This window comes from Dipodomys ordii, unplaced genomic scaffold (genome assembly GCF_000151885.1).
Source record: "Dipodomys ordii isolate 6190 unplaced genomic scaffold, Dord_2.0 Scaffold28, whole genome shotgun sequence".
Taxonomy (NCBI): Eukaryota; Metazoa; Chordata; class Mammalia; order Rodentia; family Heteromyidae; genus Dipodomys; species Dipodomys ordii.
The window spans coordinates 7,462,873-7,474,728 of NW_012267244.1; the positions used below are offsets into that span (position 1 = coordinate 7,462,873).

At 37.0% G+C, this 11,856-nt stretch overlaps 1 pseudogene; it reads left to right on the forward strand.

Moving 5' to 3' along the window:
• The first annotated feature begins 489 nt into the window (after window positions 1–489).
• On the forward strand, window positions 490–1,290 carry LOC105985354 (annotated as a pseudogene).
• The last annotated feature ends 10,566 nt before the right edge of the window (window positions 1,291–11,856 follow it).

The following is an 11,856-nucleotide window of genomic DNA, read 5'->3' on the forward strand; positions in this document are numbered from 1 at the left end:
TTGTTACTGTTACAAGTGAGTGGTCGGGATAAAGTGATGAGTGGGCTGAGTTTCTGTCTATCTCCTGAATGCTAACTTTCCCCTCCTCCATATTAGGACATAGCATAGAGCTCCTCAAAAGATGCCCGCACCATACCCTTGGACTGCCTGAATATGAAGATTGTGAACAGAATACACATCTACTCTTTATAATTCACTAAGACTGTGATATTACTGGAAGATCTGTTCAAGTATTTTCCCCACATTAAAATTGGGTTGTTCACTTTCTCTTTCTCTTTTCCTTTCTTTCATTACAATTGTATCCCTTTCTTAATATAGATTTTTAAAGAGTGCTTTGACTCAGGCTCTGGTAGCTTATGGCTCATGGCTACTCAGGAGCCTGAGATGTGATGATCAAGGTTTGAAGCCAGCCCAGACAGAAATCTTGTAAGACTGTTATCTCCAATTGACCAGCAAAAAGCTGGAAGTGAAGCAGTGAGGCCGCGCAAGATGCCTGCAGCGTGCCAGAGCGTGAAGGGCTTGGTTGCCTCTGGCCTTGGCCTGGCCACGGCCGAGCGATTGGTGAAACAGGGAGCTACTGCTGTGCTTCTGGACTTGTCCGACTTGGATGGTGAGGCCCAGGCCAAGAAGTTAGGAAAGGGCTGTGTGTTCTCCCCAGCCGATGTAATCTCTGAGAAGGACGTTCAAGCAGCCCTGAATCTAGCCAAAGAAAAGTCTGGCCATGTAGATGTGGCGGTCAACTGTGCAGGTATTGCAGTAGCCATTAAGACATACAATGCAAAGAAGAACGTGGCCCATACTTTGGAGGAGTTCCAGCAAGTTCTCAATGTGAATCTTGCAGGCACCTTCAATGGGATCCGCTTGGCTGCTAGTGAGATGGGCCAGAAGCAGACCAAGGCGGCGAATGTGGGGTTATCATCAACACTGCCAGTGTGGCTGCGTTTGAGGGTCAGGTTGGACAAGCTACATATTCTGCATCCAAGGGGGGCATAGTGAGCATGACACTGCTTGGGATCTGGCTCCTGTTGGCATCGGGTTATGGCCATTGCTCCAGGTTTGTTTGGCACCCCGCTGCTGGCCACGCTGCCAGAGAAGGTGTGCAACTTCTTGGGCAGCCAAGTACCCTTTCCCAGCCGACGTGGGGACCCTGCTGAGTATGCTCATCTGGTACAGACTATAAATCGAGAACCCATTCCTCAATGGAGAGGTCATCCGACTGGATGGGGCTATTCACATGCAGCCATGAAGGGAGCAGGAAGGGAAAACACAGGCTTCCACTTTCCCCTGAAGTTCTATACACCTTGGAAGAAGTCTGAGAACCATTTGTGCCTAATAAATTCTTTTTCACATGAAAAAAAAAAAGCTGGAAGTGAAGGTGTGGCTCAAGTGGTAGATCACCAGCTCTGAGTGATAAAGCTAAGATATCGCACCCAAGTTCTAAATTCAGGCCCCAGAACTGGCACCCCCCCCCCCCGCGCGCGCGCACACACACACACACACACACACATTCACACACACTAGTCCTTTATATATTTTGGATATCAGTCCTTACAACATGTGTTTTAAATAATTCTCTTCCAGTTTTCAGCTTCTTTTTTCATTCTCTTGACTATGTCTTGCACAGAGCAGCAGTTTTTCATTTTAATAAAGTCCAGCTTATTAATTATTTCATGGATTATGTCTCTGGTGTTGTGTCACTAACCACCCAATTTAATTAATAATGCTATCTTTCTTCATGTTTAACTTTTCTGTTAAATAGACTTAGCATGTCAATTAATTGGTTCATTTGCTTCAAATGTTTTTCTTTTTCATTCAGCCTTGAAAGTCGAGGGAAAATATGCTTAACTTTCCTTCTTTTTCTCTTCTCTCCTAACTTTTCTTAGTTATGTCATTTCTAAACTGTCAGCATCTATAAAATTTATATTTTATTCCATTACATTCAGCTCACATTTGTTTTTGGTTTTGAATTGCATTTAAATATGTTTTGTGATTATCACCATTGCTTTGTTGTAATTCTTGGACTTTGGTTAGCTTAATTTTACTCTCTCATAACAAAGACTGAATAATAATATTTTCTGGGTTCCTGTCTGCTCAAAATAGTTCATTTGTATCCTCTGTGCTTAAGTATAGTTTAACATTACATAAAATTCTTACGTTACATTTTCTTTCTTTGAGAATCTCATATGTGTTGTTTTACAGCTTCTGCCATGGGGAGATTGTATCCTGAAGCCTGAAGACTACATAATATTTTTCCACCATAAATTTCATGATTATTCTGCCTACAATCCTTTCCTTACATTTAAATTCAACATGTTTACTAGAAGTGTCTTTGGTTTTGACTGCTTTGGGCTAATTCCTGGTTTATCATATACTTTTTTTCAATATGTAGTTTTAAGTCATCTTTAATGTTAGGAAAGTTTCCATGAATAGTGTATTTAGAAATTTGCTCTAAGAGGAACATGCATGAGAATATATTTATTTTCTAGCTAATATAAGGTATAATTGATAAATATCCATTGTATTATGATTGCATGTATTTTATGTGCATATGTATATATGTACATTTATGCATGTGACCAGTGACATTAAAGGATACATCAGAAATCTTTCTATATCAGCATATGTGTAAAATATTTTCCACACACACTTAAATTAGTTCTTGCTTGGTCCTAATTTTATGAAGCTACAGTGATTTATTCAACTCTTAGAGACATTTATTTCCAAATTTCTAATTGTGCTTTTGAACTTTATCTGTATAAATATTTTTAAAAGTCAACGTGGTGGGGTTCAGTATTTAATCAAGATAAAATTCAATTCTAATGCCCTCCTGAACTCCTGACTTCTAAGTACGATCACCTTGGAGATTAATTTTTGAACATTTGAGCATTGACGATATAAGCTGGCAGTGTATAACACTTGTTCATCTGAGAGTTAAAAGAAGATTCCTATTATATATGCATTGCCCATCTACACATCTTACAAGAATTGTTTATCATTGCCTGTGTTTTTGTTTAGGGTGGTTTTCCCATTCCTTTTGATTTGTAGAATCATTTATTTGAGTATCAGGTATATGACTTCTTTATCTCATAAATGCCAGTGCAGTTTTGATATTTATTTTTAATTTTTCTTAAAATATTTATGATGTCCTCTCTACTTGTAAATTATGATTAAAAAAGTGTCTTTGAGGACTGGGAAGGTGGCTCAGTGGTAGAGTCTTGCCTTGCATGCATGAGGACCACATAAGCAGAAAAAGCCAGAAGTGGTGCTGTGGCTCAAGTGGTAGAGGGCTAGCCTTGAGCTGAAGAGCTGAGGGACAACACCCAGGCCCACAGTTCAGGCCCCACGACCAGTAAAAAGAAAAAAAATGTGACTTTGAAAATTAATTAAAGGGTATCTTTCATCTATTACTTTCCCATGTTTGTCATCATAATACTTGGTTTCTATGTAAGTAATTACTAAGTATATTTTAAGTAACATTAACACAAGTTTGCTATTTTCTTAGTTCATGGTCTGTTTTAGACATGTTCATTATTATTTAGATTAGGCAGAAAATATGCTTTCTTTTACAAAAATTTCCATTTCTTAATTCAAAGAAATTTGTGATTATTCTGTCTTACATATCAAAAATCTATGAAAACAAAACAAAAGCAAAAATGAAAAGCAAAATAAAAACCCTTGAATTGGAAAGATTACCCTGGATTTTTGAGGTGGCCTATGACTTCATAAAAGGGCAGAGGCACAAAAGAGATGTGAGTACAGAAGCAGCAGTCAGAGAGGAAATAAACTTGATAACATTGTGCAACTGGCTTTGGAGACAGACAGTGGGTCCATGAGCGAAGGAATGCCAGTTACCCCTAGAAGCTAGGAACATTGGAATGGAAATGGTTTCTTTACTTGAACTTCCAGAAAATAATTCTGCCCTGCCAACTTAATTAGACTTCTGACCTCCAGCACTCTGAGATAATCACATTGTGTTGTTTTAAGCTTGTGGCAATTTCTTACAGCAGCAGTAGAAAACCAATCCATTATTCTACTACTGACCTGGATTAATCACTTCACTACTTCTTGGTTTATCAGTTTCTTCATTTAGCATATGGAACTTCTTTATTTTGATAGTCCTTAGATTCCTGTTGGAAAAGCCCTGAGGGACTGTATATTTTGTGTAATGAAGTGGAACTCAGATTCGTCACTCTCCCTACTTTATCTCTCAAAGGAAGGAGACGAAATGTTCAGTTTAATACCTTCAGGGAATTTCTACCACATGTGAGTTTGGCTCTAAGTTGCTCACTCTTCTTGGCTCAGTTATTAAAAGCTTTGTAGAATCATGATCATAGGGAACAAGAAGTTTACCATTTCAGAATAAATCTAAAATAGAGTGCTTAGCCTAGGCCAGGCCAAGGAAGTGGTGTAGCTAGTGTAGAGAATGTTCCACAGAAATCCTACATACACACTGACTTCCCTGAGCCTCTGAGACCATTCACAGGCTCATGAAGTAGTGTATTGCTTTGCTCTTCATGACCAGGACAGAGCACTGGTAGTCAATTCCTAGGCCATAGTCTGAATTGAACCATCCACAGATACTTAGATTGCCTTGTGGTATATTCAAGAGTAGTGAATAGCACTATGAAAATACTGTTTGAAGAATAAAATATATGGCACTTGAAGGAACTGAACAAGCTACCTAGTTTTATTTGCATCATGAACTAAAATAGATAGACGGATTATTTCTTTCTCCTCCTCCTCTTCCTCCTCTTTCTCCTCCTCCTCCTCTTCCTCCTCCTCCTCCTCTTCCTCCTCCTCCTCCTCTTCTTCCTCCTCCTCCTCCCCTTCTCCTTCTCCTCCTCCTTCTCTTTCCTCTCCTCCTCCTCTTCCTCCTCTTCTTCTTCTTCTTCTTCTTCTTCTTCTTCTTCTTCTTCTTCTTCTTCTTCTTCTTCTTCTTCTTCTTCTTCTCCTCCTCCTCCTCCTTCTCCTTTCTCTTCCTCTTCTCCTTCTCCTTCTCCTCCTCCTTCTCTTTCCTCTCCTCCTCCTCTTCCTCCTCCTCTTCCTTCTTCCTCCTCCTCCTCCTCTTTTGTTTGTGTGGCGGGGAAGGTCAAAGGGTTGTTTCTGTAGTGGATATATTGAGCAAATAAACCTAAATGTTTTTCAAACATGGATAACATGGCAAATGCAAGCCCACAATCTGCCATAAATATCCCCATTCCATAAGTGGTGTTAAAAGCCTAAAAATATCTTACTATATAGAGTAAATCTGTGTAAGGGAAGGAATGTAATTGTGAGATCTTATCTCTTTGAGGCCTAAGAAAAATATTTTGATTATATAACCATGTAGTGAAATACAACATAAAGCTTCTGTACTTATTCCTTACAAGTTTCACAGGATCTAGAATGAATGTTTTATTCTATTGTTCATAGAATATAGCAATAGGATTGTTGGACACAAGATGTCTGCTTTCTGCTTTCTGACTGGTCAGACAGATATTGCTTTAGCCAATCCTAGGACATGTGGTCTGACTGAATTCCATGGACTAAATATTTTCATGTTCCTACCAGAGTGATGTATGAATAAATAAGTGAATACACCAAGCTTACCATTAATTTATACTGAGAATCACTAAAAAAATAGTGAGAATGAATCTTGATTTTGTGCTATAGCAATAGATGGACACTCTCCTGTAAGAAATTTCACACTCCATTGATTTTAAAAAGAAAAAGAGAAAAAGAAATTTCACACTATTATTGAGATAGAAGGAGCTCCAAGTTGTCTGTCTGTCTTTCTTTTTTTTTTTCCTGACCTGTTGGACAAACTGTATTTGCTTCTTTGGTCCTTGGGTTCAAAGGCCACATATGGGACATGTCAGAATTTTACTGAAAGCTTTGTTAAAGTAAAATAAGCCATTATCTAATGTGTATGGAAACTCTGAGGGTGGTATGAGCGAGCATTTTCTCACTGTAGGAAAAAATTAAATGTCTTTGATTTCAATAGAGAATTCATTTCTTCTTTGACTCGTGAACAATTCAGTGTATCCAGCCTTCAGAGAGTAGAATAATGTTGTTTTAAGGTATTGTTAATAAGAAATGACATTACTAATTCTTTGAATATAGACTTTCATATTATTAAAAAACACATATTTAAAGAAATTGTCTTCTTTTCAGTGTTCATTTGTCAAGGGCTGTAACAATAGTTTAAAGAACATTCATCTAATCCTAAACCACAGTAAACAACATTTTACTGTGGAAACAGTTATTTGGGGAGTCCATAGGCTCCCACTTAATGGGCCAATGGAAGCATCTCAATCCTCTTGATCCTTGCCTCATATGAACTATCATCTTTGAATTATAGCTCATACTTTGTGCATGACTTAAGTTCAGATAATGGATGTCTTTAATTACATAACACTCCTCTTCTGCAGAAGGATCTCAAAAAGTGCTCATTGAGTCCTGCCCTAGTGGATTTCCCAGAAAAGGCAGTGTGGTGTGGAACAAAGAGCACCAAAGTGTAAGACCAGAGGTCAATGGACTTAGCTTGGTTCTTCTACTGGTTTTATGATCAGGAATGAACCTTCTTTTCTACAGAGAGATAGTAGTAAATATGGCCTGTCAATATCACAGGGCAATATATGACATAAAGTAGATCAAAGCTATATAGGTAATTTTGCAAGTCACCATACACCAGGCAAGTGTAAGATATTATTTGTATCTGACTCTGTAAATATTTGTCTATCTGGTCTGATTCTCTCCATACTCCCTGTTTTGATATCTATTATCTTACCCCAATAGGAACATCAAGCAGGTAGGGTGCAAAGTCATTATTTGAACTAGTGTTTTCCTTTCAAATTGCTCATTCATCTATCTCACTTCCTCCAGTTCCTGTTGTGTGAAGAGCACCACCCTTGGGAATAGCCCACTTACTTCACCACACACAAAGCTTTCCTCTCTGAGCGTCACCCACAGCACACAGGAAAGTGACTTGCTCTCCCCATGCTCATGCCTAGTCATCTCATTGTCCACACACTACACCCACAACATGCTCTTCACTGCTGTTTCCTTGTCCCTGTGGGCTCTTAATACTGTTCTCATGACTTGGAGGCATAATTTCCCCTTCATTAGCAGTGTTCTTGGGATGTCATTTACTCATCATGACTCAATATGAATTCAAGTACTTTTAAACATACGGCTTGTAAACAAGGAGTTGGTGTTGATAATGTCAAGAAATGATTGAGTCAATGTTTTTCATAATGCTCGGTCTCAGGTCAGCTCTACCCATGGAAGGGGATTGCAGAGAAAATGAAAACGGGATTCAGAAGAGAAATAAAACAATGAATCAAAGGGAAGAGAGCTATAGCCTTCCCGGAAAAGTTTAAGTAACTGGAATTACTTTAGCCTAAAGGTGAAGTACACAAAATACAGGCCAGCTGTTCTCCATTTTACCAAAGAGGGCAACAGGAAATGTCTATCGTATACCAAAAGGAATTTAGGTTAGATATAAAGAATTTCTTAATAATGTAGGTTATTGAATGTTGGAAGGGTTTACAAAGGAAATTTGTGGAATTTCCTTCTGTAGCCATCTTTCTGTAGTAGGAAGGTTCTGCCTGTGTATGATGGTTTAAATAATGTACACAATTTTTCTTAATTTTGTTTAATACAAGTAGATGAGAATGAGAACCATCTTAGTAACTACTTTTCAATCATGACTTCCTCAATATCTTTAAATAATTTTAGAGAGTTTCTTTTAATTTTTTAAAATTGTGGTAGAATATGCATCATATAAATTTGATTCTTAGATTATTTTAAATGTCTAGTTCATTGTACACATTCACGTTGTTGTACAACCCTTAGCACTGCGCATCTCCAGAACATTTTCATCATCCTGAACTGAATCTCTGAACTCATTAAATAGTAACTATCACTCTCTCCCCCTTACCCCCTGTAAACACTATTTTACCTTCTGATCTTATGAAATTGAGAACTTGGACATTTTGATGATCAGCATATAAACTGACCTCAGCTGACCTTGCCAATATAGAACTCAAGGACTGCCTGTGCCAGCCCCTTTAGCAATACAGTGAAGACCTAGGACAACTGTTTTCTTTACCAGACATGCCTAAGTGAGTCTTATGCCTATAAATAAGATATGCTTCTGAAAAAAGGAGCAAGCAAATAGCATCTGTTTGATTGGGGCAGAGTGGCAGAATTGGGTACCAATGGTTTTCTGATTTAGGTTTGGGGAACATGGTCCTGTGATTGGTAGGGTAGAGCAGTTTTCTCATTGTGACAGAGAAGATTGGTTTACAATGTTGAAATGAAGCAGTTCCTGATTAAGAATCATCCTCTACTAAGGCAAGGAGCTGGAAATTATTCCTGAAATCTCAACTCAGAATGTACCTTCTAATCTTCCAACAAATCCACAAAGTACTCAGTAGGTACTAATAAATGTCTTCCTACTTGGACAGGCTACAGTAGAGTCTATAGAATATTCTATTGTGTGTGTGTGTGTGTGTGTGTGTGTGTGTGTGTGTGTATAACATTTAAGAGCAAACAATAAAAATTTATATATATGTATATGAATTTTACTCATCCATCTAGGAAAAGATATTACAGCATGGGGGGGGAGGCTGGGAAGGGATGGGAAGGGGAAACAAAGGAGGAGGCTACAATGCTTGATAAGAAATGTACTCATTATCTGCCCATGTAATTGTAACCCCTCTGTACAGTATTTTCACAATAAAAAAAGATATTACATCATCATTTGGAAAGAAATAGATGGAACTGGGGAAAAATTATGTTAAGTGAAGTAAGTCATGCCTAGAGAAACAAAGGACTCATGTTTTTCTCACATGTGAAAATAGACATAATTTAAAAACATGTACATAAGCAGATACAGGATCATATGCATATGCACACAAACATATTGACTACATATTGATATATGCATGGGAGAACTACAATGATATAACCCCTTTGAATAACTAACTTATGGTCTAACAAAATGAATACCAAGAAGTCGATATTGAGGTGTGGAGAGAGGGAAAGTGAGGCCAAGAGGAAATATGTAAATGAATGAAGAAATAAAAGGTCTGAGAATAGAGTCACAATATTCAATACATATATATGAAACAGAGTTAGGAAAATTGAGAGATGGGAAAGAATGATGAAAAAGATGCCATTGGCCAAGATATATTGTAACCATAAATTGACATGTTGAAATGGAAACCCTTTATACAACTACTTTTTACTGCTCAAAGTAGACTGTGGTAAGAATCAAGGTCAAATAGATTCTCTCCTTTCTCTTTCCAAGTAATCTATTACTTACATCTATTACTTACAATCAATTGCTGAAGTTATGACATGTGTTAAGTATTCATATTTGGTACAAGGTTTTTGGTTTATCCTGGAATTTCTAGACAACTATCAGCAAGTTTATCCAGTATTTCAGGTATATTGAATAAAGCTCCCCTATTTTGCAGTTCTAGGGGTCTGTCACACCAACTTGTCATGATTTACCTCTCTTCACTACTGTCCTGAGATGGAACTTTTGTTGTTTGTATTCCAAATTCTCTCTTTAGTTGTCTATTCTGCCATGTTTAAGTATAGCCTTAAACATGGTAATGAATAGTCTTATATTTATGTTCTCAAATGTCTTCAGTTTTCTTTCATATGTGTTGACATGTTGGCTAGGTATGGAATTTTAAGTTAGGAATCATTTTTCTTCAAAATCTTAAAGGAAGTGATACATTTATTCTTAATACCCAGTTCTTGCTGTTGAGAGGTTTAAGGCTAACCTAATTCTGATTTAATGTAGATGATCTGATTTTTCTTCAAAATATTTTAGGATCCTTTGTATTCTGAAGTTTTACTACATAGTATTGAACACACACACACACACACACACACACACACACACACACACTAAATTGAGCATTTCAATACCCAAATAAACCTTTTAGCTCAGGGAAGTTTTATCCTATTATTATTGGGGGGGGGGGTCCGGTCGTGGGGCTTGAACTCTGGGCCTGGGCGCTGTCCCTCAGCTCTTCAGCTCAAGGCTAGCACTCTACCACTTGAGCCACAGCGCCACTTCCGGCTTTTTTCTTTTTGCTTATGTGGTGCTAAGGAGTCGAACCCAGGGCCTCATGCATGCAAGACAAGCGCTCTACCACTGAGCCACTTTCCCAGCCCCATCCTATTATTTTTAAATAATGATTTGTTTTTATTTTCACCATTTTTTCTGGAGAATTTTTAAAATTTTGAACTTTTTGGATTAGCCTTTTATCTCTCCCATTTGTCTTGTTCTTCAATTTTTTACTCTTATTCCTGTGCTATGTCTTCAATTTTATCCTCAGTCCTGCAACTTCCATTGAATTTTTCTATTTCAGCTATTATGTGTTTTAGAAATTTTTTGTAAAGTATCTTTTGTCACTCCTGGCTTGTTTTTATTCACTGAAATCTATTGCTATTACATAATTGGGATGACTTCCCATAGTATATCCATGATACCAGTGAGAATTCAGATAATTAAAAGAGCAATTAGACTGCTCTGATATGGCTATGCTATGTACCAGCTACATGTCCCTAAGAGCTGTAAATCACTATTCCTCTCTGTGCCTCAGTTTCTACATCTGTAAAATGGGATAATATTGATATGCATTTTGTAAGATAATTGTGAGGAATATATATCTCTATATATATATTTGCACTCATATTTTTCTTCTTAAACCAAATAAGTGCTAGATAAATACTATTATTATTAACTTCTGTTTTCTGTAGATTTTTCTGTTCTATTATTTCTGTTTTTTCTTTTAGGTTTCTGGTTTTCCTATATACTTATACTTTTTTTTATCTAGAACTGACATCATAAATACCATTTTTGGGATAACTGGAGATTATCAGTTAGTTACTCTCTAGATTTTCTCTAGTTACTCTCTAGTTTATTCTAGATTCTAGAATATTTGACAACAAAGATAATAGTCTTTCACCTAAAAATATTCATAGGTAAGCAGTGAAATTGATTAATTATTCTTTGGTACCCTAGGTATTGCAAATTCATTTATCTAAACTAGGGAAGAGAAGAGGAACAACAAAATGGTGAGACAAAGGACAAAGGGGAAACCTATGCAACAGTATACTCACAAGACAATATGTTGGAAATGATCTGTATAACTTGGAGGGGGGACTGAGAGGAGGGAAATGGAAAGAACAAAGAGGGAAGGAATAACAGATTAGTAACTACTTTACCCTGTAGCCCATCTATATGTCACCTTGACAATAAAAATTTTAAAAAACAACTACAACTAAAAGATGTCAACTGTCTCCAATTACTTCACTTAGCTAAATTAAAAAACAGAGAACAGCTTCTCATACAGCTATTGTATTGTAATCCCTAAGGAAAGAAAGAGAACTAATATAGTTTATAAATTCTAAAAAATATACTAGACACAAAAGGATTTCAAGGTTTGCATCAATCCAAACATTACCTTTTCTCTACATTTATCCGGTGCTTTTCTCTACTTTCAAGTGTTCCGATGCATATTTTTTTTCTGATGGATATTTTTTAACTTAGGAAATACTTTTGTTTTCTAAATTTTTCCTTTCAGTCTTTACATTTTCTAGGAAATACTTCATCCTATATTGCTAAGTGTTTAGTAATAAATCACAAGTGTCTGTATTACTTTGTGCCAGAAAAAGCACACACATACAAAAAAGAAAAGGCTCCCTCAGGAGATATAAGTGTTGTGAGTTTTCATGACCCTGCAGATGGCTGGAATTCAGTGAAAGTCCATTTTATGTGTGGATGGCTTCTGACATAGCTCCTCTCACAAAATAGCTGGTGATGACATTGAGCCATTTTCATGAAGCATC